Source organism: Myodes glareolus, chromosome 19 (assembly GCF_982192425.1).
Source record: "Myodes glareolus chromosome 19, mMyoGla1.1, whole genome shotgun sequence".
Classification (NCBI taxonomy): Eukaryota; Metazoa; Chordata; class Mammalia; order Rodentia; family Cricetidae; genus Myodes; species Myodes glareolus.
This window is the reverse complement of record NC_142044.1, coordinates 59524062-59547022: the sequence shown is the minus strand read 5'-3', so window position 1 is coordinate 59547022 and position 22961 is coordinate 59524062. Positions and strand designations below refer to the sequence as shown.

The window sequence follows — 22961 nt, the reverse complement described above, 5'->3', positions numbered from 1 at the left end:
GCCTGGGTGGCCCAGGTGACTGAGCTTTCTGTTGGTGACTGTTCTGTCTACGTCCTTGACTGTGGCTGATCATCCTGCCCCTTCCCTGTTCTAGCTGACTTCCAACCTTCTGTCCTTTCCTCTCTGACTCCCATGCCCAAGTCAGACTTCTTTCCTTTCCTATGGTTTGTGTTGTCCACTATTTTTAGGGTCTCAATCTAGAAGAGCAACAGATGGCACTCATACTGCTATAGGATTGGCCTCAGACAGACCTGGCAACAGTCTAGAACTTAGAATACTGCATGAGCTTTAACGAGCTTCCTTGTCCTTCAACAGCCATTCCAATAGCTACTTTGGCTGATTTAGGGAGAAGTAATATAGGCAAAGTGCCTGGTATTTAGCTAGGACTACACTAACGCTACCCACTATTGCTGTTTGTCTTACACCATTTCCATTAGCTGGCAATCCCATTCCCGGCCTCCCTCACCATCCCCCTTTTCCCTGGCAGAAGGGCATTGACCCATAACCCAAATGTCTCTCTTTCTCTTGTTCAAGGTGATGTGGGTACCGCCCAGGAAAGAAGAGCAGGGCCTGTCCCATCCACTCAATCCTATGAGTCACGTTTGCTAAAAGGAAATTACAGCTATGAGACTGGAGACTCATTTCACCAGCTACCCTTCCTGTCTACAATGTGCACGTAGAGATGTTTGTCAAAGGTTGAAGACTTGGGGTGCTATAGCTATCCCAAGGGCTAGTTCTCCTTCCAGACACCTCTGTATGTCTCTTTATAACCACAGCCACTGTCTCCAGACCTCGGGTCCTTGCAGATGCGCTCCTTGGCTAGCTGAGCTGCAAAGCCCTCTCCTTACTGGCATTGGTTCAGTTCTCTGCAGAATCCAGTGCCCTGGGGAGATGAAACTTGGCTGCAACTCACAGACAAAAGTCCACCTCCCGTTCCAGAACAGAGAAGAAGACCAGGCCTGGGAGGGTCTGGGCCAAGGAATTCAGAAAGCCTTTCTCTTGGGTCAGCCCTTTCCCTGAGCCCTAGACCCTCCCACTGCCAGCTCGCCTCTGGCCTCTCAGAGGAGCTTCATTTCCTCAGCATCTCAGGCCACACGGGCTCAGACTCATTTTAGGATCCTAGAGTGTTAACAATAAACCCCAAAACTGTAATCACTGAGGAGAAAAAGATAAAAATAAATGCTGCTTGATGTTTGAATTAAGTATATATAGACCAAATCTTAGTTCTGATCAACATCTCTCAATAACTATTGGTGCAGGACTATCAACTACTGACATTACATAAAGACATTTTGTTAAAAGTCGTATTGACTTTTGTAGAACTGTTGAGTGACTGAAGTGGGGTGCCAGAATGTAATTATGACCCATCTTTAGGTAGGAAGGCAGTGACAGAAGGAGATATAGTAATTAGATGTTATAGAACATGCTCAATCCAATAGAGAGTAATCAAACATGTTATAAAACAGGCTCAACTGAGAATGTGCTTATGTGTGAAGATGTGTAAGAGTACAGCTGTGTTCGTGTGCTCACGAGGGGGTGTTGTGAGAGGTGTGTGTCTGTGTGTCTGTGCATGCACGTGCACAAATGTGTGTTTAGTCAGAGCTGTAATTACAGGGTTACTAAAGATGTGAGGTGTATAGTTAAGATTTTGTCAGCACTTTTATTGTTAATACTTAGTGAGATTAGTCATTTTATTTGTTCCTTTTTAATGCCAAAAATGGAAGACAGCTGTTCGTGCACTGAAATTCCCTTTTAAAAGATAGTTCTTTCCGTTTATCAGGCATATTCTGCCCCTGGGGAAATGTATTTTTAAATTGCATCGTCAAATGAAATCAGTAGGAAGGATCACTTTGGTCATTACTTCTAAATAATAAGGAAGATTTAACATGGGGAAACACTGCTGAGGGCTGACAAGAAATATCTGGCAGAGTTCATAATTATTCAGTCCCCCTCTCCTACGGCAGGGAAGAACGCCTGAGGACTCAGACCCTAAATTCATCTGAAAGCTGAGAGTAGCAAGTGGAAGGTCAGTGGTGTCCGCAATGGACAAGAAAAGCCGGAGACTGGCGGCCTGCATCAGTTCCAGCCGCCACCAGGACAGGGAGCCACCTCCTCTTGTGAGACAGCCGTAGTCAATCACATCCAAATCCAGGACTGTCACCACCCTGGAATTTCTCATCTTCCGTGATAAAGTCCCAGAATTTGCTTTCACTAGTGCGTTCAATACTTACCATGAACAGAGCAGAAAGTCAGAAGCTCAATTAAAGTTTAAACAAAGGCCATATTTATGGCTTGTTCTTTGTTCCGACCTGTCAGGCTTCTCTAACAGAGGTAATATTTACCTCTCCTCTGTGGATGCTTTGAAGACATCATCCTTTTTATTCCAGGAGCAGTTAGTCATTTTGTTCCCCAGTTTACACAATGACCTAATAATAGGAAATCTACCAGATTGCTGGGTAACAGGGCAGCTTTCTTAAACCCATAAAACAGCCCCGATTTTGGGTAAGGTTATATTGTTATTACTGAGGTAAAACCTAAAAGACATAAAGCAATTGAAGCATCGCAAATCAACACTCTAAAGATGTCTGTCAAGTGCACCTCTGAGACAGCCCAGCTGTTGGCTTCTGTGGCTTCCCAGTCAAGTGAGATTCCTCTCAAGAGTCCCCAAGACAATGACAGTACAGAGGCTGGTCATGTTCCTTCCGCCAGCCTTTGGGTAGCAGCGGCTCCATCCTTCTGCATGCAGTTCCATGGCTTCTGAGCTGGGTTGGTCCTGCGTCTCCTTTTCTTTTCATTGATATCATTCCTCCCCAAGCCTGTGCCACGGGCTTATTGCTGAACTTTGCAGCCTGCAACATTATCGAATTGTTAGAAGAAACTGAGATGGAGTTGGGATCAGGACTGTGGAGACACGTTGGGAGGAATGTTGAATTCCCTAAGGAAAGGGGGTTGGTTAGTGAACAATGAGTCTTCCTGCCTTAAGTGATGCCTGCATTTGGAAAACTACGGAAGATCGGGGACCAGTGGAGGAGAGCCAAAGAAGATGGATGCTGCAGAGACTAAGGCAGAAGGGACGCAGGAGAGACTAAGAAAGAGAACTTGGTAGTGACGTGCTCAGAAAAGTGCAGCTGAGTCCGAGCTGTCTCCTCGATGTCCTGTGTGGCCCTGGGCAGGCAGGTCACTTCATCTCCTTTGACTTCCTTTGTTCAATTTTTCTCAATTCTGATTCTCTTGCCTGCCCCACTGGGCAAGAATCCAGAGTCCAGTGAGATAATATGTGTGACCACCCAAGGGAACCTGGGGTATTATTGCCACACACATGAGAGAAGCTAGAAGGAAGCATGTGTTAGCATGACCAAAGAACACCCAACACAATCGCCAGACACTGCAGGTGGGTGGGACTCGCTCACCAACAGGGTCAATCCCACCATCATCGTCTAAGTCTGAGCGCAGACACTGTACAATCACTCGGTGAACCGTCACCTTTCCAGGCATCTGTGAGTCAGTTTCTCCTTGAAACATATTTGTCGAGTAGAGTTAAATTGCTCTCAATAATTCATTCATTCTCAAAGCTTTACGATAGTTTTCATAACGGTGTTCTAAAACACTAAAGAACTAAAACAGCGTATTCTTGGTCACTAGATGTTTTAAAAAAAATGTCAGCCACCACATTCCATACAAGGAAATGACTTAGGACACATGAAAATAAGTGTCTGTGAACATCAGTCCGTGTTCCATGAGTTTCCTCAGGAGGCAATCCTTCTGTCCCTAAGGTCATGCTTGTGTGGAATCATCTTTAGAATCCTTGTGTTTTAGACAGGATGAACAGGAATTGCTACTGTCTTTGTTTCCTCCTGCCCGGTGCACCTTCATGCTTTTGTTTTTTTGTTTTTTGATAACAATTCTCCCTGGGGTTGGTATCCCACACTAGTTGGGGGAGATCACTCTTCCTCTCCCTCCTATGAATTTTGAGGTAACTGCCAATCAGAATAATTATGGTTCTGGTCTCAAAGGGACAAACCCGGGGTGGGCTCTATCTTGGCACTCACGCCCCATGCCTCACTGACTGATCTGGCAGTTTAAACATCAGCCAGACCAGTTAACTGAAGGGTTTATAGATATGTACTCAGACTGAAGCATACACATCTTCCTCAGGGTGGGGGAGAGGAGGCTGGTGGAATCGTGGAGCTATTGAGGTCAAACTCTCCTCTTCTCCACATGTGGAAGGCTCTAAGAGATGGGGAAATTAAATCAAACTAGGAAGGGGAGAAGAGAGGCAATACAGAAAAAAAGAGGAAAGAGGACAAATTCTGTGGTAGGCAGGGAGAGCAGGAGAGGAGGAAAAAGATGAGGTTATACGGAGAGACAGGGGTATGGAAAGAAGAGAAAGGGGTAATAAAGGAGAGAGGGTATCTGAAACAGCGAGAGGAGAGAAAGGAGGGGAGGAGAAAAAGGCAGAGGTGACTGACATGGTACAGGATTGGCAGTATGAAAGCTCTCAGGACTGTGTTGACGTACATGGTAATCTCTGAGAGAGTATTGAGAAGACACATTTGGTCATAGAGAAAATAGATTCTTGTCTAGTTGGTGTTTGGTCAAAAGCATCACCTCAGCTCCCTAATGCCCCTTTATACAAAAAGTCCAGGTTGTTTGGTGAGGGGGCTTCACCCCTGCTCCTGGCATAAGCTCCCTCCCTGGGAGCTGCCTCAGTCCAAACTCCACCTCCGAGAAAGCCCACCAAGCGGTGACCCCTCCCCAGGGAAGGTGGGGACCACTCCCATAGGTTATTTAGACTGCCTTCCCCCCTAGAGAGTGAACACGTGGTCTCTGGGTTTCCTGTGGTCTTCCCCTCTCCATGTTTCCCCAGGGTCACCCGGGAGTATGGCCACCTATTAAACATGGGCATCTTTAATTTGGTTTGATTTGGTCTGACTGGAATTATTTGCTCTGTCGGAGAGGCTCGTCTAAGAGAAAATACCTAACAGTTGGGATGGTACAAAGACACATAGAATAATTTTAGAAACATTAATGTGTAAAATTTTGAATTCTGCGAAATAGGGGGCATCACTATTTTTCCCTTCGTATAGTTAAGTAAGATTCCTCCATCAAAGACTATGTCCTGGTGGTGGTCAGCCACCCAAGTGTCTTAGACATGGAAGGTGTCAATGAATACCTGTTAAGTTAATGTGGGCAGAATAAACACACTCAAGGGTAGGGCTCTCAAGTTACTCTCCCAAGGCAGCGGCTAAGGCCCCATCACAAAGTGGGAAGGTACATTTGTCTTGGGCAGCCTCCTCCTGGACACTTTTATCCCTTTGCAGCACCGCAACCCCAACATTTTTCCCAGTTGCCACACAATAAAACTTGCTTCAAAGAGCAATTTAACATCCCTGCTGGAGTTGTAAAGTCCGGTAGAACTTAATAGTTGGCTCTCCCTGGGCCCTTCTGAAGGTCATTTCAGAGGAGACCTAGGAAGTTGAGCTTTAAAATTGTGAAAGGGAATGCCTGGTTCTGGGCATTGCACCCTTACAAGAGGCTTTGGAACGGCAGCCCAGGATAGCAGGATCCTAGGGACGCCTGTGTTGTGGAGATGCTCCATGCTCCTGCAGGGGTCCTGGGTTGCTAGGCTCAGGATCCCTGAAGTCCCGACTGTGCGGCCCCTGAGAAACCAGTCTGTTTAAGCCTGATTCAGTTTGCTTATGTTTTTCCTTTTTTCTCCTTCCAGAAAAATAGATTGTTTGGGCCGTATTGTACCCACTAAAATCACAGAATGTTTCCAAACTCTTTATGATCACTCAGAAAAGAACAAACACTACTATTCCACAACGTCGGGGAGTTTCTCAGAACCTATAACAACAAAGCTCTTACTAATAAACTAACATATATGCACACGAAGCTGGGTAACTAGAAATGGTCGTCACTGATCCGTTTGGGTCATGTTATAGAATTATAGGCTGCTTTGGCCTGGATAGACTGATGAGGAAAAGTACACCTTTCTTTAAGAATGTTTGGGTATTTTCTGTCTCTAGACTCACTAGTATCATACAATGTCAGTCCTGAGCAGTACCCTGACAAAGTTGTAACAGTCATGGCCAAGCACAGCCACGATAAAAGAGTCCGTAAGCGATTAGCAATGTCTGTCACAGGTGGAGAAAGCGAAAATGATCGCATGCCTTTATCTTTTCTTTTTTTATCATGTGGCATTCCTTCCCCACCTCTGAAAGGTGTAGGAGCCCGGTCTCTGGCAAGCCAGCTGTGCACTTTGCCCTCACAGTAGAGCATTTAATCTAACAATTCTTTTGACAAGTTTATGGGTGGGGCTAGGGAGACGTTAGTGGGGAAATGCACCACAAAGAACCTTTTTCTTTTAACCTCGGAATTTCAGTTTGGAGGACTGAATAATTGTCTAATAATTGTCTAGCCACCATGGAAGAGGATCCACTGAAAAACAGAGACAACCAGGAGAAGTGGAGACACACAAACTCCCTCAGCCACATCTACTGATTTAAAATCAGGTACAAAGCACAGTTTGTTTTACTTACAAGTGTTTAGCTTAGGTAGTCTACTACTTAAAACCCACACAATGTCAACTCATCCCGCTGTTAGTGGATTTCCTCCCCCAGCTGTGATCTGTAATAATTTCCAAAATCAGTTTATCCCAAGAAAGACAATAAATAAAAAGCGAGGGGGATTATGCTGATAGAATTCTAGGGGTCTTTTCTACAATTCTGAGGTCCCAAATGCCAGAGAACTTGCAAGCATACCACACTCAGACACTCAAGAGCTTCAGGTCTGTCCTTGCCTTCAGTCTACCCTACCGGCCATCTGTACTGCATTCTAAGAAGAGGAGACGCTCGTTTTCAATCATAACCTTAGTATCATCAGTGACTGTCCAGAGACCCTGTCAGTCACTGTCAGGTCTGACCAAGAGACTGAGTTTCTGGTTGAACAGGATATGTAATCTCTGGCTTCAGTAGCTCCATGGGTAGTAGCTCAGGACACCAATGCTAACCCCTCAGTTAGCATTCCAGCTGTCCAAAGCCAGGTTTAAGAAGAAATGAGCATGGTCCAGATGATAAAACAAGGGCCCATTTATGGACATGGAAAAGGGCTCTAGAGGCACCTTTCTCTTTTCAATACTTTGAGCTTAAACAGTGTGATGATTTTGCAGGAGAGGGACCTTGGCGGGTGAGATTCCAGAGGCCTGATGGCAGGCGAGAGACAGACATGCCATGCAGACAGAACTTATGTGGGGAGTTTATTGAGAGAAAGGGGAGGAAAGAGGAGAGAGAGAGAGACAGATGCAGAGAGAGGAAGAGGAAGAAGAGAGAGAGGTAGGCAGAGTCTTGCCTTATAAAGGGGCAGGGTACTGTCCCCCATGCACGCAGGCATGATGCACTCTGTCAGGTCCTCCAGGAGCAGGGCCTTTTTGCCTAGATGCTAACAAACAGTTCTTAGGAAGAAGGGAAGGAAACTTCTGCTTTGCCTTTCAAAGGAGGAGAGAGTATGTTTCCTGGGCAGATTGTATTAGTTTTTCTCACTAGCGATCATTCATGAAGGTGTCAATAGCAGAGCCCCCGCCCCCACCGCCCAGTGAAGCAACTAAAAAGACCTCTGTTCTTTATCAAATGACAGTTGCAAGCCACATCAAAACGGAGAGCCACACTAGCTCTTTTTAGTGTTATTCTGAAAGCACCCTGGCTTTTCTCATTGACTATCAAATACACATCTCCAAGCCTGATCCTTTCCCGATGACCAAGGGTGCAATAACTGCCGGATTCTCCTCTGTGAGTATCAGCTGTCATGGAAGCACACCAGGTCGTCCACGGAAGCCACTGTTCCTATCCCATTGTCTTAATCTCAGTGACCCCACAAGCCACCCCAAGAGCTTCCCAAGCTGCTGGCTGGCATCCCCACTGTTCATCCTTTGTGCCCATTCTCCGCTTGTTTGTGTCCTGACCCTCCGCATTGTGTCACCTCTCTTTAGTGTGGCTGTTCTCCTAGCTGTCCAGGGCTCCAGGGCAGTCTCTATAGGAATACTGGTATCTGACAATAGTAATATTTGGCCATAAACCCCCGATTTGAAATCTTTAGTCATACCCTCCTTGTCTTGAGGTTAGGAAAGCTCACTCTCCTTTCTTCACTTCGCCTATGAGTCTCTCTAGCTTTGCATACTTCTCCGAACTCATCCTTAATATGTTCTCGGAGCATTGTCGTTCTCCAGATGAAAAGCAGCCCCTGTTGCCTTGGGATTTGTATATTCTACCTAAGGTTTTGGTCCTTGTCATCTGCTTGTCCTCTTCCCTAGTTCTACTACCCCAAACTACAACTAAGCAACACTTCCCAGCGGAAAAAAAAAAAATAAGACCTTTATGAGAAATCAACTAATTAAAAGGCTCTTGAATTCTGGGGTGAACAGGAAACTAAGCAAATCAAAGCTTTCAGAGCAATTTGGGGTACGCTCTTGCCAGGGACATTGTCCAAAGAACAGTAATACACATCAGATGTCCCATAGCTTCACCAAGGGAAAGAAAGGAATTGGTTTGCACCCCATCCCAGCCCCCCCCCCAAAAAACCTGCCTTCAAATAGTGGCTTGGAGCTTTGATGAATCTGACACCAGCCAGCCATCCTGGGAGAACAGAAGTGGCCGCTTGGACTGATAAACAACACTGGTCCCACCTTCTGCTTTACACATACTAAACCCCCAGTTTTCTCCCTGGGTAAGAAAAGGTTATCTCTAAGTCCTGAATCCCAATTCTACAGGTTTCCCTGTAATAGCAGCTTGCATTTTGCTACTCTGAAAGCTCTGATGGGCCCCAAGAAGACAGTGCCTTGGCTTAGAAGATACCATTAGCATCCCCGAGTCTCAAACTCAACACAGAAAATGAACAAAGGGCACAGCAGCTTGCTTTTCCATGGGGAAGGACAGAGTCGCTACAGTATTGAAAAACCTCTAGCACAGCCATTCTGGGGGTCAGGGGTCTTTTCCGACATGAAGCCACCCATGGAGACTGGTAGTTGCCAGTCTTATCCAATGCACAGGAAGTAACACAGAAGTAAGGAAGCAGAAGAAATGGGCAAAGATTCGAAACAAAGAAATGAGATAAATCACCAAAGACTGACCTCAATAAAATGGAATCATGTGATTTATCTTTCAGATAATCATCTGAAAGAGAATTAAAAATAACTCTTAAAAAAAAAGTTCTCATTGAGGTCCGGTAAGCATTCAAGAGCAAAGTGAAAATTTCAAGAAAGGGCAAGAAAATATCAAAAAGTACAAAAGAAACAGAACACAATAGCTGAGCTGAAAAGTCACAGCCGGATGCAAGGCAGGCTGGATCACAGGAGACAGAACTCAAACACAAATCAACGATTTGAACATAATTCACTTAGAAGAGAAAAAAGAACAAAAAAGATTGAAGAAATCTAAGTAAGGGAGCATCAGTGAACTAACTCATGCACTATGAATATTCTGAGAGAGAGAGAGAGAGAGAGAGAGAGAGAGAGAGAGAGAGAAGACCAGAAGTATACCCAAAGAAATAAGGTCTGAAAGTTCCTTGCTTCTAGAGAGGGAAGTGGACATTTGGCACTAAGAAGCCCAAATGATATCAAGTAATATGAAATCAAAAGAAAGACACATCAAAAATGGTTACAAAATTGTGGTGGGTTGAGTAGTGGGCCCCCATAGGCTCATGTATTTGAACACATAGAGAGCAGCACTATTTGAAAGCATCCTGAGGTATGGTCTTGCTGCAGTAGGTGTGGCCTTGCTAGAGGAAGTGCGTCACTGGGGGTGGGCTTGGAGGTTTCAAAAGCCCCAGCAGGACCAGTGGTTCTTTGTCCTCCTGAAACTTTTTTACTTCCAGATGTAAAACTCTTCAGCATCTTCCCCAGCAGGATGTCTACCTGTCTGCCTCCATGTTTCCCACCATGATAATGGACTAAACCTCTGAAACTAAACCTCTGTGAGCCAGTCCCAATTAAATGCTTTCCTTTATAAGAGTTGTTGGGGTCACGGTGCCTCTTCACAGCAATAGAATACGAACTAAGACAAGGACTAAAGTGATTTGGAAAAAAAAAAAAAACTAACCCCATTCATGGGAACTACACATGACTACCAAGGGATTTATCAAAAATCTTGACGCATATGAGAGAGAAGAATGATATACTCAAAATGCTGAAAGAAAATACAAAACCACACACCAAGCAAAGATACTGTACCTTAGCTGGGCATGGTGATGCATGCCTCTAATTCCAAGACTCAGGTTGCTGAGACAGGAAAATGGTAAGTACAACCTGGGCTGTAGAAATATTTCTTTAGATCAGCCCAATATATATATATATAGTACTTCTGAATATATAACCTTCAAAATGGAGAGTAGAAAGGATGGAGGACATAATGGAGAGGGGGGTACCAAACAGCTGCAAAGGCAGAACCGGTGGGTGGAACTTTTAGGTCAAGGACGAGATGATAAGTGTGACTGATTTCAGTCCCTTTCAGCTCTCAGCACAGTAACCAAACCTATCCCCTGCTCCGTGTATCTCCAGACAGGCACACGTAATGACCTGCAGCAACGGTTTGTGGAGACCATAACAGGTAAAAGAAAAGGACCTGTATCCCGCACATATCCATCTTCATACCCTAGTTTCTGATTTCTGCTTCTGACCACACAGACTTAGAAAGAGAGGTTGTAGCCACTGCTCCACGGCCCCGTCCCTTCTGCTCTAAGCCCGGTCTCTGTAAGGAACCTGAGGTTTGGTATTCCCACTTTGCTTTTTCCTCCCCACCCCCACCCCCAGTTAGAAACTACATTTTAAAGATTAAGGCCTTGGAAAGTAACCACATATGAAAGAGAAACTAAATTCAGTTCATTCGGGGCTTGGCTCCAAAATGACCAAGCAAAGAAGAAACAATGGTGAATCCAAAAGGGGCCACGTAGCCCATCTGCTGCATGAACTGTTCCTGATGTGGGTGTCACCGCTCAGGATACGCACAGGCTGCCTGCAAAGCCAGTGTCTCCAATGCTCATGCGCACAGGCTGCCTGCAAAGCCAGTGTCGCCAATGCTCATGCGCTTGCCCAGCTCCTTGACTACAGAAGCCGTGCTCTTCTGAACCAGGCGGCGAGGAATCCAACTCTAGAGAGACAAAACACGCCAAGCAAAGATTCAGATCTGCTGGTTATGCCCCACAACCTCTGCCAAAGCCCATGAGAACAGCTGGAATCATAAAGGGGGAAGAAAACCTGTTTTCAGACAAAAGTAAAATTTAATTTAATTAAAGGAACTAAGGAAGGAAGGAAGGAAGGAAGGAAGGAAGGAAGGAAGGAAGGAAGGATGGGAGGGAGGGAGGGAGGGAGGAAGGAAAGAAGGGAGGAAGAAGGAAGGTACTGAAAAGTCACCATACATATAACTGAAGAAAGACTCGGGTTTAAACTGAACTTTTTGCCTCAGGCTGATTCTCAACAGCAAAATAGCCGGGTGGTGATGGAGCACATCTTCAATCACTGCATTCGGTAGGCAGAGACAGGAGGATCTCTGTGAGTTCGAAGCCAGCCTGATCTACAAGAGTTAGTTCCAGGACAGGCTTGATAGCTACAGAGAAACCCTGTTGGGGAAAAAAAAAAACCCAGCAAAATAGTCTACAACAATTTTTAAAAACAACCCCAACCTGGAGAGTTGAGGGGAGTGGTTTGGGAGTGTTTGAGACAGGGTCTCTCTATGTAGCCCGGGCTATCCTAAAACTCCTTATGTAGACCAGGCTGGATTCAAACTCAGAGATCCGCCTGCCTCTGCCTCCGAGTGCTGGGATTGAAGGTGTGCTCCACCATACTCCTCAGAGCAGTTTGCTGATGGTTACCTGGGGATTGCCTAGCCTATCGGCTAAGATATGAGACCTTCCTACTGGGACCAATTCTCTTTACTGGTTCTAACTTCTCAGAGGCGACAATCAGTGCATCTCATTCCATACACTATAGAACCCACATAATAAAGAGAGATGATTTTCGTTAGAATGATAAATATGAAGAGGAATCAACTTTGTAAGAAAACCGCATCCATTTTTTCTTTCAAAAAGAATGCGGGGCTGGAGAGATGGCTCAGTGGTTAAGAGCACTGCCTGCTCTTCCAAAGGTCCTGAGTTCAATTCCCAGCAACCACATGGTGGCTCACAACCATCTGTAATGAGGTCTGGCGCCCTCTTCTGGCCTGCAGACATACACACAGACAGAATATTGTATACATAATAAATAAATAAATTTAAAAAAAAAAAAAAGAACGTAGCACACATCTTGAAGTTCCACTCTAACGACCTATCGAGTGTCTCCGCTGTGGGATCGAATACAACTCTAAAGGAAACAGTGCTCGAAAGAACTCCAGGACCCCTCATGCTTGTCGGGCAATCCTAATTATAGTAGTCCTGACGCAGGGGACGTCTGCTGCGGGTCCTTCCATCAGCCGCCAGCGCCTTAGGATCGCCACCACTTTCCTCAGAATCCTTACTGGATTGAGGTGGGGGTGGGGGTTTGAGTTATGTGATTTCTCACCATTTACCCTTTTATTTCCCTCTTTTCAAATATCAACGAACTCCACTGACTCACAGCTGTAATCTAGCTAGCTAGCGATCATCTATGACTATCTATCCACGTTTGTAATTTAAAGCGTTCAGACAATGAGGAATATAAATTCTGAAGGCATCTAAAAATCTTTTCTATTTTTATTCTCCACCTAGGCTGATACTTATAGTCTTATACTAGTTATGTTAAATGACCCTTTAAATGTTCTTAGAATTGACGTTTTTGCAGAAATAAACTGACCAAGAACCAAAGTCTAAACATAATTTTAGCTGGTCTTGGTGGAGCACATCTTTGATCCCAGCACTCTAGAGGTGGAGGCAGACAGATCTCCATGGCTTAGAGGCAAGCCTGGTGTACATGCTGAGTTCCGGGCCATCTGAGGCAACATAGTGAGATCTTGTCTCAAACAAGCAATAAAAGACTTTAAAGTCAAATTTGAAGCAAGCTGTAATAACATCTTGATCAGGTGGATGAACTCTCTGGCCAGGTCCGTCTCTGGGTTTCCAGAAAATGGCCGAGTCATGATTTGCAGGAACTTAAAGTATTTCCCATCAAGTCCAATCAGGAGCAAGCATACATCCAGACTTACCTCCAGCCTGTGAACCTTCCACCCACGAGTGATCAAGCACATCTGGTCAAACAAACTAGTTTAGGGGTGTGAAAATATGTCTTGTTATCTCCCATGAACAACAGCCTCCAGCATTTCAGGAACTGTCTGTCCTTGGGCAAGGGGCTTATAGATCAGAGGCATTTTTGTTTCATGGAGCTCTAAGGCATACTAATTAAAACTTAAAATGTAACTTTGGCTCTTACAATTGATTCACGATGGGCACAAACACAGGGCTAGAAATTTGAATCCCAGTTTGGTGAAATATTTTATTTTAAAAATAGCCTCTTGGGGATGTACAGAGGATTCAGAGGTTAAGAGCACATGTGACTTTTTGAAGAATGTAAGAAATAATAGTAAATGAGTCTTTTTCTAAAATACTTTAAAACTGGGGACTGGAGAGCTGGCTCAGAAGAGCACTCACTGGCTGCTCTTCCATAGGTTCTAAGTTCAATTCCCAGCAGCCACATGGTGGCTCACAACCATCTGTAATGAGATCTGGTGCCTTCTTCTGGCCTGCAGGCATGCATGCAGGAAGAACACTGCATACATTATAAATAAATAAGGCTTTTTAAAATACTATAAAACTTTGTGATAAGGAATCCAGAGGCTTTTTGCCTCTTAAACCTTGAGTAATTTTTATTCAAATGCTTTAATCTACCCTAACTTGATCAAACAGTTTTCTACACCAAGGGCTGTTCTACTCTCAGATCAAAGTGGCTGGCCCTTCCTCTCTTCTTTAGCACTGGTCTTTTGAAACCAGACAAGCCCCAACGACCTGTGAGATTCAACCCCAGCCACTGTGGAAGAGACATCGGCACCACCTGAGTTAGAATCAAACCAAGTCTATGCATTTCCTGTGTCTCTGTGTTCACTCTTGGGAGTGTTAGGGTTAAAGTTAACCTGTAAGCCCCACTTGATAACTTGATAACAAATAACTTCCCGGAATGCTGGGGGCTGTTCTTCAGGTAAGATAACAGGTCACGTGTTTTTACTTCAGGACAAGGTTGGTTGCCCCAACTGCATAGACTGAGCTTGATCACACACAGGCAGAAGGTACACAGGCAGGAACTGTATCAGAATGTACGCATGGGCAAAGTTGGGAAGCCATGGCCTGGTGGGTTTTGCCGTAATGACTACCTGACCATTCTCTGGGGACCCCAGGGATGCAACCGGCCACGGTCCATCTTCCTGGCCAGTACTAAATAAAGCTTGCTTTAATGGGACAATCATGGGTTTGATCTTCCTCCTCAAATTTTCAGGTAAAGTGTATGTCATCCAAACATTTCAGTAGAAGGGGCAGTCTCTTTCTTTTCCACCCTGAACTGATTTCCAACAAGAACCCCAGGTTCAGTTCCCATCGTTTACAAGGGGACTTACAACTGGGTGTAATTCTGGTCCCAGAGGATCCGACACCCTGTTCTTACTCACTCAGACGTGTGTGTGGTACACAGACATTCGTGAAGGCAAAACATGTATACACATTAAAATATTTTTTAAGTTTAAAATAAAAATTAGTAAAAATCAAAACAAAAACAACAAAAAACCTTCCAATTCTCCTAAAAGAAGTCTTTCCTCTAATCTTTAAAATAAATATGTAAGGAAGAAGGGTTGGGGTTTTTATTAGTATTTTCTTTTGTGATTAGCTTTACTCAAAAATACTTCTGATGCCTATGTTAGAAATAAGCTCAGAACCACAAAGAAAGAGACCACCATCCTAACTGAAGGTAAGGCAAAACTTCACTCTGGATCAGTAGGGCGAACCAGGTGGAGAGAGCAAGTACGCCAGGAGTCGACCTGAAGTGTGCTCGGACTCTCGTTCTATTGTGAGTTGTGCGTGTGTCTTATCCTGATTGGTTGGAGTCCAACTCCACAGCCTTTTGTGATTGGCTAATCTTAAAAGACTAAATGCACAGGAAATGGGAATTGGTTTATTGTTCCTAAGAGAAAGGGATCATAGCTGTGCCTCAAGCGTCTGGAATGCAGCAGGCACAAAAGCTTTCCTGGGTGGGGGAGAATAAAACATTTACATAAATGTTTTTCAGCTGGGGGAAGGGGGGGAGAGACTTGTAAAAAAAAATGCATTTCTGTCCTAAACCTAAGTTTTAAAGTGTTCTTGCTAGAAAAGATTCAGATAGAATGTTTCCAATACCTAGGAAGTAACACAGTGTGGCAGACAGTAGCGAACAGTCGAGGTAAGTAAACTCACATCTCTGAGCATTATCAGCCTCACCCTACTCACACAGGAGATGTCTCTGCACTTAATGAAGGACCAAAGGACACATTTATTACACAGTGCCTGGCACTGCTCCCGCTTTGGGCAGTCCGCCTGACTTCTACCGCAAGTGAACCTTCACCTGTATTCCACAGCTGGTGTATGTCCACCAACAAAAGCCTCTGAAGTCTGCCTCCATCCATGGCCAGAAGTGTTCTGTTCCCTAGATTTGGGGATGGGGTCCCCTCCCCCCAAAAAGGTAGTGCTCTCCAGTAAGGAAAACTTCCAGGATCCAAGTCTTTCTAGATATTAGCTATTCACTTAGATTTAGATAAACTGATGGTACCGAAAGTTCCCCGTGATCAAATGTAACTGAGTCTCCTTCTGGGAGCCCTTGATAGAGTGGAAAGGGCGTTTGCACTCCATCTTCTGAGTGAGCTATGCAAGGGTGCCAAAGATTCAGCAGAGGCCTCTCAGGTGACAATCGCTGACTTCCTGGGAACTGGGATTTTGAGTTGTGGAATTTTCCATCCTTTTTTTTTTTTTTTATTTTCATAGTCTTTGCCTTCAATTGGTTCCTCTCAAGTCAATACAAATCAGGAGGTTTTTAAAACTGGCATCAGACATATGCATTATTTATCCATTCAGTTTCATCTTAAGGCAATAAAGGGGCACTTTTATTTTCTGATGAAATAAAAATATAAATAAATTTAAATAAAAAATAAATTAATTAACTATAAAGCTAACTCCACCCCAGCCCCACCCCCAAGACTGGGCAGATTTCAATAGTTTTCCTCTCAGCGTATGTGTGACTGGGGCTTTATTAGACTGTAGATCTGCAGAGCCTTTCTCCCAGTACATCCCATACTATTGTGTGTAAATTGGTGACAAATTCAAGTTTATTACTTTATGAAGCCTTCTGTACCATAAAAATGCCAAGAGCACAGTATTGCCTAAACGGATACTTTGTTGACATTGGTAGTACATCCTTGACCAAAAAACTTTTACAGAATGTGGCTTTTCCTGACCGTAAATGTAAATACGGGAGGTGGGGGGGAACGTCAGTGCATGGTTACTATAGATGAAGTAATTACATCTGTCTCTAGGTTGCCACAGATTGAAGGCAGGTGAAGGCCATCTACCCCCTCACCAGCAGGCTCCTGTCACTTGCGGAAGGAAATGTGCCGAGCTCAGCACACCCCTCCCTATCTGACAGAATCCAGTTGAGTCACAGAATTCCTATGTGGGAAGGAGGAAGGAAATGCGGGCACGGAAACCGAGGTGTGGGTCAGCCCTGTGCATTTACAGAGAGTCGTCTATGAGGCTAGAGAAACCCTTGTCTTCCTGGAGACAGCCCACCACCCTGTCTGCCAGAGGAGGTTTGTGGGAGGGGCTTGGGAAAGAGCGAGGTGGGAGCGTTGCTCACCCTTGACACTCAATCCACTCTCCTCACTTGAAGACTGAAGTCCTTAAATAGCAACAGCAACACTGAGCAAAAAGACAGGGGTGTGAGAACAATGCTCACCTTACAAAAAAGGCAGGTTCGGCTATGTTGGCCAAACACAGCACTCACGTCTAACCTCCTGAGCCAACACTCTCTCATCAAGAGGGCTCATGGCTCCAAGTCAGAAGTAAACAAACCATGGCGAGGGCTGTCTGCAGGCAAGTGGAGACAAGGCACAAGCAAGAGCTAGGTGTGTGAGGGAGGTGATGAAATGACATACTTTCCGGATTAATTCATAAGGAGGGAAATGCATGGACCTGAGCAAGGGTTTAACCCCTCTCTGGCTGCAGGGTCGAATGCACGTGTGTGCAAGTGTGATACGGTCTTCCACTGTGGACCACTCTGTATTTGAACACTTTTGTACTAACTTGGATTTGTTTCAAGACTTGATAGACACACCATGCTTTCACATACAAAGAGACACACATTTAAGCATCTCTCATTGTTTTAAAAAATGGGTTGATTGAGAGTCAAGGAAGTTATAATCTGTCGTAGCTCAGTTCCAGATTACACCAAAACATGTCATTAAGCTCACAGCTGGGGACCATTTCTGGAGCCTGAGAGGAGGTAGGTGGCCTTGTCATACATGAAGCTGAAAAGGACCTAAGTTCAGTTGCATACAGAGCGGCAAGAATGAACTTTCCCAACATCATTTCTGTTGCTGCTGCTGCTGCTGCTGGCCCCGTGTCTGCGTTCACGTCAGCCTTGCTGATTCCACCACCGTCCCCTTGTCTCAGACAGCCTGCAGTCCATCACAATCTGATTTGGTCTGGAGAAACATGGTGGGTTAAAGGAAAGAGCTGTGGGGGTTTTGAGGAGTTTTTATTAACTTTGCCGTAAGCATTTGCTGAAACAAATATTTTAAGGACAATGGGAGGAAAGAGGAGAAAGCAGGGGAAGTTCGTTTCCTACGGTTTCTCCAGATGAGTTCAAAGGTCTTGAAGGGTCAGATATGTTCTACTCCATGTGAGATATGGTGGATGAGTTTTGCTCATCACTAGAAAAAGGGTGTAGGAAGGGCAAAGAAAGCCTAAGTCCCTAGCATGCGCAAGGGGACACAAAGATTGCTAAATCTGTAGAACCAGGGTGAACTCTAAAGAGTTTAAATAGTTTAAGCTGGTTTAAACTATTCAGAGGTGGGAGACAAAAACCTGAACGCTAGAACAATTATGAAAAAATAACCACCGAAAACATTTTCTGCGTTTTTATAATGTATGTGTTTATGCGTGCAGGCGCATGCATGCCACGGCACTCAGGAAGACCGTCAGCCACAGCCTGTGAGAGTCAGCTTGCTCCTTCTACCGTGTGGTTCCAGAGGTCAAGCTCGGGTCATCAGCTTGCTGGCCTGCACCCTTACCCAGTGAGCCACCTCATTGGCCGCATCATTAAAAAATAAACAAGGAAAAGCAACAATGTAAATGCTACCTATTAGGCTTGGCTAGCTGTGTTGCCTGGAGCAAGTGACCTCAACTCCCTGCACCTCAGCTCCATCACGCATAAACTTGAGATAACAAAACTTGCTAAGAAAATCAAACCAGTTACTACTTAGGAAGCACCTAGAACAGAACCCGGAAACAAGTGTCCAGTGAAAACCCTACGTGCTATTGCTGCTGCTCTTGCCGCCTCTAAATAATCCACACAGGCCTTTGTCAAACAAGCGTCTTGCTGACGAACTGGCATGCTCCAGTGGCGTGAGTGCCAGTGCGCAACGGGACCCTGGACCGCAGCTTCCCGGGACCCTGGACCGCAGCTTCTCTCGCAGGCAGGCCAAGGAGAGGGCTGGGGAGAGTCCTGTCTCCATGGCAAAAGTCACTCATTTTCAAAAACATTTAAGTATCTATGTTCATGTCCTACTAAACACTCCAAGACTGAAAGTCCAGCCTTCCGAGTCCCCGCTTTGGGTTTCGGAACCCTTGAGTAAGCCTCCCACGTACTCATTTCCCGGTCCCGTGTGAAAGCAATGTCACCAAGATTGCAAAAGACAAAGTGTACCCGAGCTCACCTTTGCCCTGGGAGCTTCACAGCGTATCATGCATTCCTTGAAAGCACACGGCTTCGCAATTCTGCACAATTTTCTTATCTTAACATCACTGGGGAGAAAAAGGTCATTCCTGATTTCTTTCAAGAATTTTGAACTGACCATGGAAACAGAGCCATGTGGCCAGAGTATTCATGTGGGGGAAAATGTATAAAGAAGAATGAGCCCTGAGCTGGGAGGTTTGGGTTCCAGCCTGGCTTTCCTATGGGCACTTCACATGGCTTGGTCTGGGCAAATCATTTCTGCTTCCTGGCAGCCAGTTCCTTTTCCTGTAAAATGCACATTTGAGGACCTCTTCCCTCGAATTCCATAATTCAGACTGCTATGCATTGGTTTGCATGAATCCATGAGTCATTAAAACCTGGCAGATTTCATAAGATTATTTAATAAGCAAAATGTCTCATAAGCATTCAAGAGAACTTGGATCTGATTCCCAAAACATTACAAACTCTGTTTGGGCAAAGACTTCAAACTTAAGAAAAAATGTGCCTTGCTTCTACAACAGTGTGAGGCGGTGAGTAGCACTTTCTCTCCCGGGCACAAGCTCACTCTTTTAGGGTGTTCAGCAGAGAAGGGCATCACCTTTTTCAAAACAGAAGCCAAGCAGAGGAGCACACTACATATGTGTAACACTTTGAGTGTTTCATGTCGTTTCTTGGCAACACCTTTAGCTACATCGCCCCCTCATTTTCCAGTTGGTCAATGTACTCACCTTGCAAAATCATCCAGGCCCAGAAGTTATCGTGTCACATTTTTATTGTTCCCATTTTTCAAATGACTAGAAATAAGATAACATGCTTTTACTTAGCTCTGACGTGCCTCAAATATGGGTCTGACGGGATCTAGGGGTGGCCTTTGTACAGCAGTCCTGGGCATGGTGCCACCTGCCTGCATGTCACAGAAAGGCAAATCTGTCTCTCACGTGTCGAGCACAGAAAGCTCTCCTGCCAACCACCAAGCCACCCTCTGAGGCCAAGGACAGCACTCTTAAAGGGCCTCGTGTCTTTCTAGACATGAGCGAGTGTATGGACAGCTGAGTCCACCCCTGCCTTCCAGGGCCTGAGCTTTCCCATCATTAAAGTTTTTCCGGGAACTCAGTGGCCACTTTGGGAAGGTTGTGGAGAGCATGCACGCCAGCACTGTTTTTTTCATCCTAAGGTTTTAGTCATTATTTTGTTTATTTAAAAGGGAGGAGAGATAAATACATGTCCTAGAGAGAAAAAACCTGCAAGGTCCTAGGCGTTTTATAGCCTTGGGGATAATTAAGAGGACCTGAGAGTTGCAGCCTTTCCCATTAAGTGACTGAGGGGTCACCAACTTCCATTTGCACATGCAGGCTTTTGAAAACAAAGCACCACTCACTGTAACCAACCCTTCCACCCCCTGCTGGAAACAAAACCCCTGTGTGCACAGAACGTTTTCCCTGGGCAGGACTGGTTGCTCCGGAAGGAAAGAATCACAGAGATCACCATAACACCTCACTTTTTCTCCCTGCCGATTGGCAGAGACAGCCACACAGCAGTGTTGTGGAATATTGGATTAAGATGTGGTACATTCGTTTATGCTGTGGAACATCTGTTTAATGATGCAAAGATGTGCTGCATTCTTTCGTTGCATTTGTTTTAACTCTGTGAAACTGTGTTACTTTACCTGTCTAAAATACCTGATTGGTCTAATGAAGAGCTGGATGGCCAACAGCTAGGCAGGAGAAAGGATAGGTGGGGCTGCCAGGCAGAGAGAATGAATAGGAGAGGAATCAAGGCTTGAGAAAAGAGAAGAGGAGGGAATGAGAAAAGGAGAAAGAGAGAAGGACACCAGGGGCCAGCCACTCAGCCACCCAGCCACTCAGCAGCCACAGAGTAAGAAGGAAAGAAAGACATATAGAATAAAGAAAGGTAAAAAGCCGAGAGGCAAAACATAGTTAAAGAGAAACAGGCTAATTTAAATTAGCTAGAAATAAGCCAAGCTAAAGCCAGGCATTCATAAGTAAAAATAAGTCTCCTTGTATTTATTTGGGAGCTGAGAGCTGAGTGGCAGGTCCCCAAAGAGTAAACAAAACAACCACAAAAAACACAACTACACAGCGGTTCACATGGCTACACTGTTCCTTTATGCCAGTTCTTGAGAGGAACACTGTCGCTTTTCCTCTGGCTACAGATCTGGGTATTGAGTCATGTCCATTGAGAGTAGAAGACATCGGACATCGTGGTTATCACGTGCATCATGGCACAGTCTGGGCTGCCAGTATGGAGAAGCAATCTGTTACGTTGGATGAAGGTTTCTCTTAGCAGTCACAGCCCCAGTTCCCAAAAGGTCATGTCAACGGAAGCAGCTCTTGGGACATGACTGTGGTGGGCCAGGCTCCGTAAGGTGGTAACAAGTCTTCGAACTATTGTGTAGAACAAGTCTTTTGCTGTTGTCTTCACCCAACGATCAAACGCAGCAAAGACGCAAGGTTGAGGATGAAGTTTCCCTTGAAATGCCCCTACATTCCACCACAGTACTTAAAACAACGGGAGAGGTGCCTCCCTCTGAGCACTGGAGGCCATAAGACCTGGCAGGAGAAACAGTGGCTGCCACTAGAAATCCAAACTGGAGAGAGAATTCAGTCCTCCTGGACCCAAGTGAAGCACAGCAAACTGTGGACACAGAATCAGCAAGGAGCATGGGAGTCTGGAGTTGGGAGACATGCAATGTCCATCGTGGGGACTGTCACAGAACTGTGTTCGGAGTCTGAAGGCGAGAGGAACACATGAAACACCCACCTCACCCCCGTATCCACCAGAACCAGGGACAAACCACGGCGACAGGCGGTGGAATTTTAGGATGTGTGTAGTGTGACTTCCTGCAGTGTCCTGAGGCACGGGGAGAAGGTGATGGGTGGATAAGCCCTGCATAGGCCACAGGGCCTCAGGCAGAGAAAATCCTGCCTAGATCAACTGATCCCACAAAGCACCAGAATATCAGCCTTGGAAATCAGATGGGGGCTTCTGGCGGAGAGTGGTTTTCCTGGTCTGCTCTCCACTGCTGTCATGGACACCAAGACCAAAGGAAACTTGAGTGAGAGAGGGTTGGTTCGGTTTACATGTCCACTCCCGGACCATCATGGAGGGAAGTCAGGGCAGGAACTCAAGCAGGGTAGAGGCAGGAAGCCTGGAGGAAAGAAGCCTGCTTACTGCCTGGCTCTTGGGCTCACAATAGCAACCTCTCTTATCCTCTGAGGATCCCCACCCCGGCCCTGCCCAGGGACCGCACCCCACACAGTGGATGGAGTTCCTTCGCATCAATCATTAATCAAGAAATGCTCCACATAATTGCCTCCAGCCAATCAGATGGAGGCATTTCCTCAATTGAGGTTCCTTCCGGCGTCAAGCTGACAGAAAGAAACTAGCCAGCCAACACTCCCCCATCAGCTGTGCAGTCTGGTTTGAGAGAGAGAGAGAGAGAGAGAGAGAGAGAGAGAGAGAGAGAGAAGGAGAGGAGAGGAGAGGAGAGGAGAGGAGAGGAGAGGAGAGGAGAGGAGAGGAGAGGAGAGGAGAGGAGAGGAGGGAGAAAAGGAGGGAAATCAAGTATGCATAAGAGACAGGAACTAAAGCCCCAACCAGGAGAAAACACTGACTGGTGGAAAGGTGGCACGATATCTTCTATTTCATTATTTTGCTCATTTTATTATCTTTACTTTTAAGGGTTTTTCTTGTATTTACACTTTTATACTTTGATTTTACACTTGTGCTGTAACTTGAATCTCACTGGCTTTTCTGTCATCTTTCCTTGTTCTGACCCTTGACACGTGTTTCCTCTACTTCTTCTCACTCCTCTTGTACCCAATTTCCTTTCATTCTTTCTTTGTCCCTCGTTTCCCCCTCTCCAACTCCCTCGTGCTCACACTACTTAAAACTGATACCCCTACCACTAAAACACACTGCACCAGATGTGGCCCTCAGAGGCCACCATGAGGTGTGGGCCCATGTGGATGCTAGCAATCAAACTCTGATTTGATACCCCACCTAGGTAGGCAGTGCT

The 22961-nt window shown here is 45.4% G+C and overlaps 1 long non-coding RNA gene across 1 annotated transcript in view; it reads right to left on the bottom strand.

Moving 5' to 3' along the window:
- The window catches only part of LOC146891020 (uncharacterized), a 31213-nt gene extending 11459 nt beyond the window's left edge, over nucleotides 1–19754 (bottom strand). Inside the window, exons 1-2 of the long non-coding RNA XR_014998158.2 lie at nucleotides 19651–19754; nucleotides 18903–18990 (exon numbers count right to left, since the gene is read on the bottom strand). This is a non-coding gene — a long non-coding RNA (uncharacterized LOC146891020). The remainder of the gene's footprint in view (nucleotides 1–18902; nucleotides 18991–19650) is intronic.
- Nucleotides 19755–22961: the final 3207 nt, after the last annotated feature.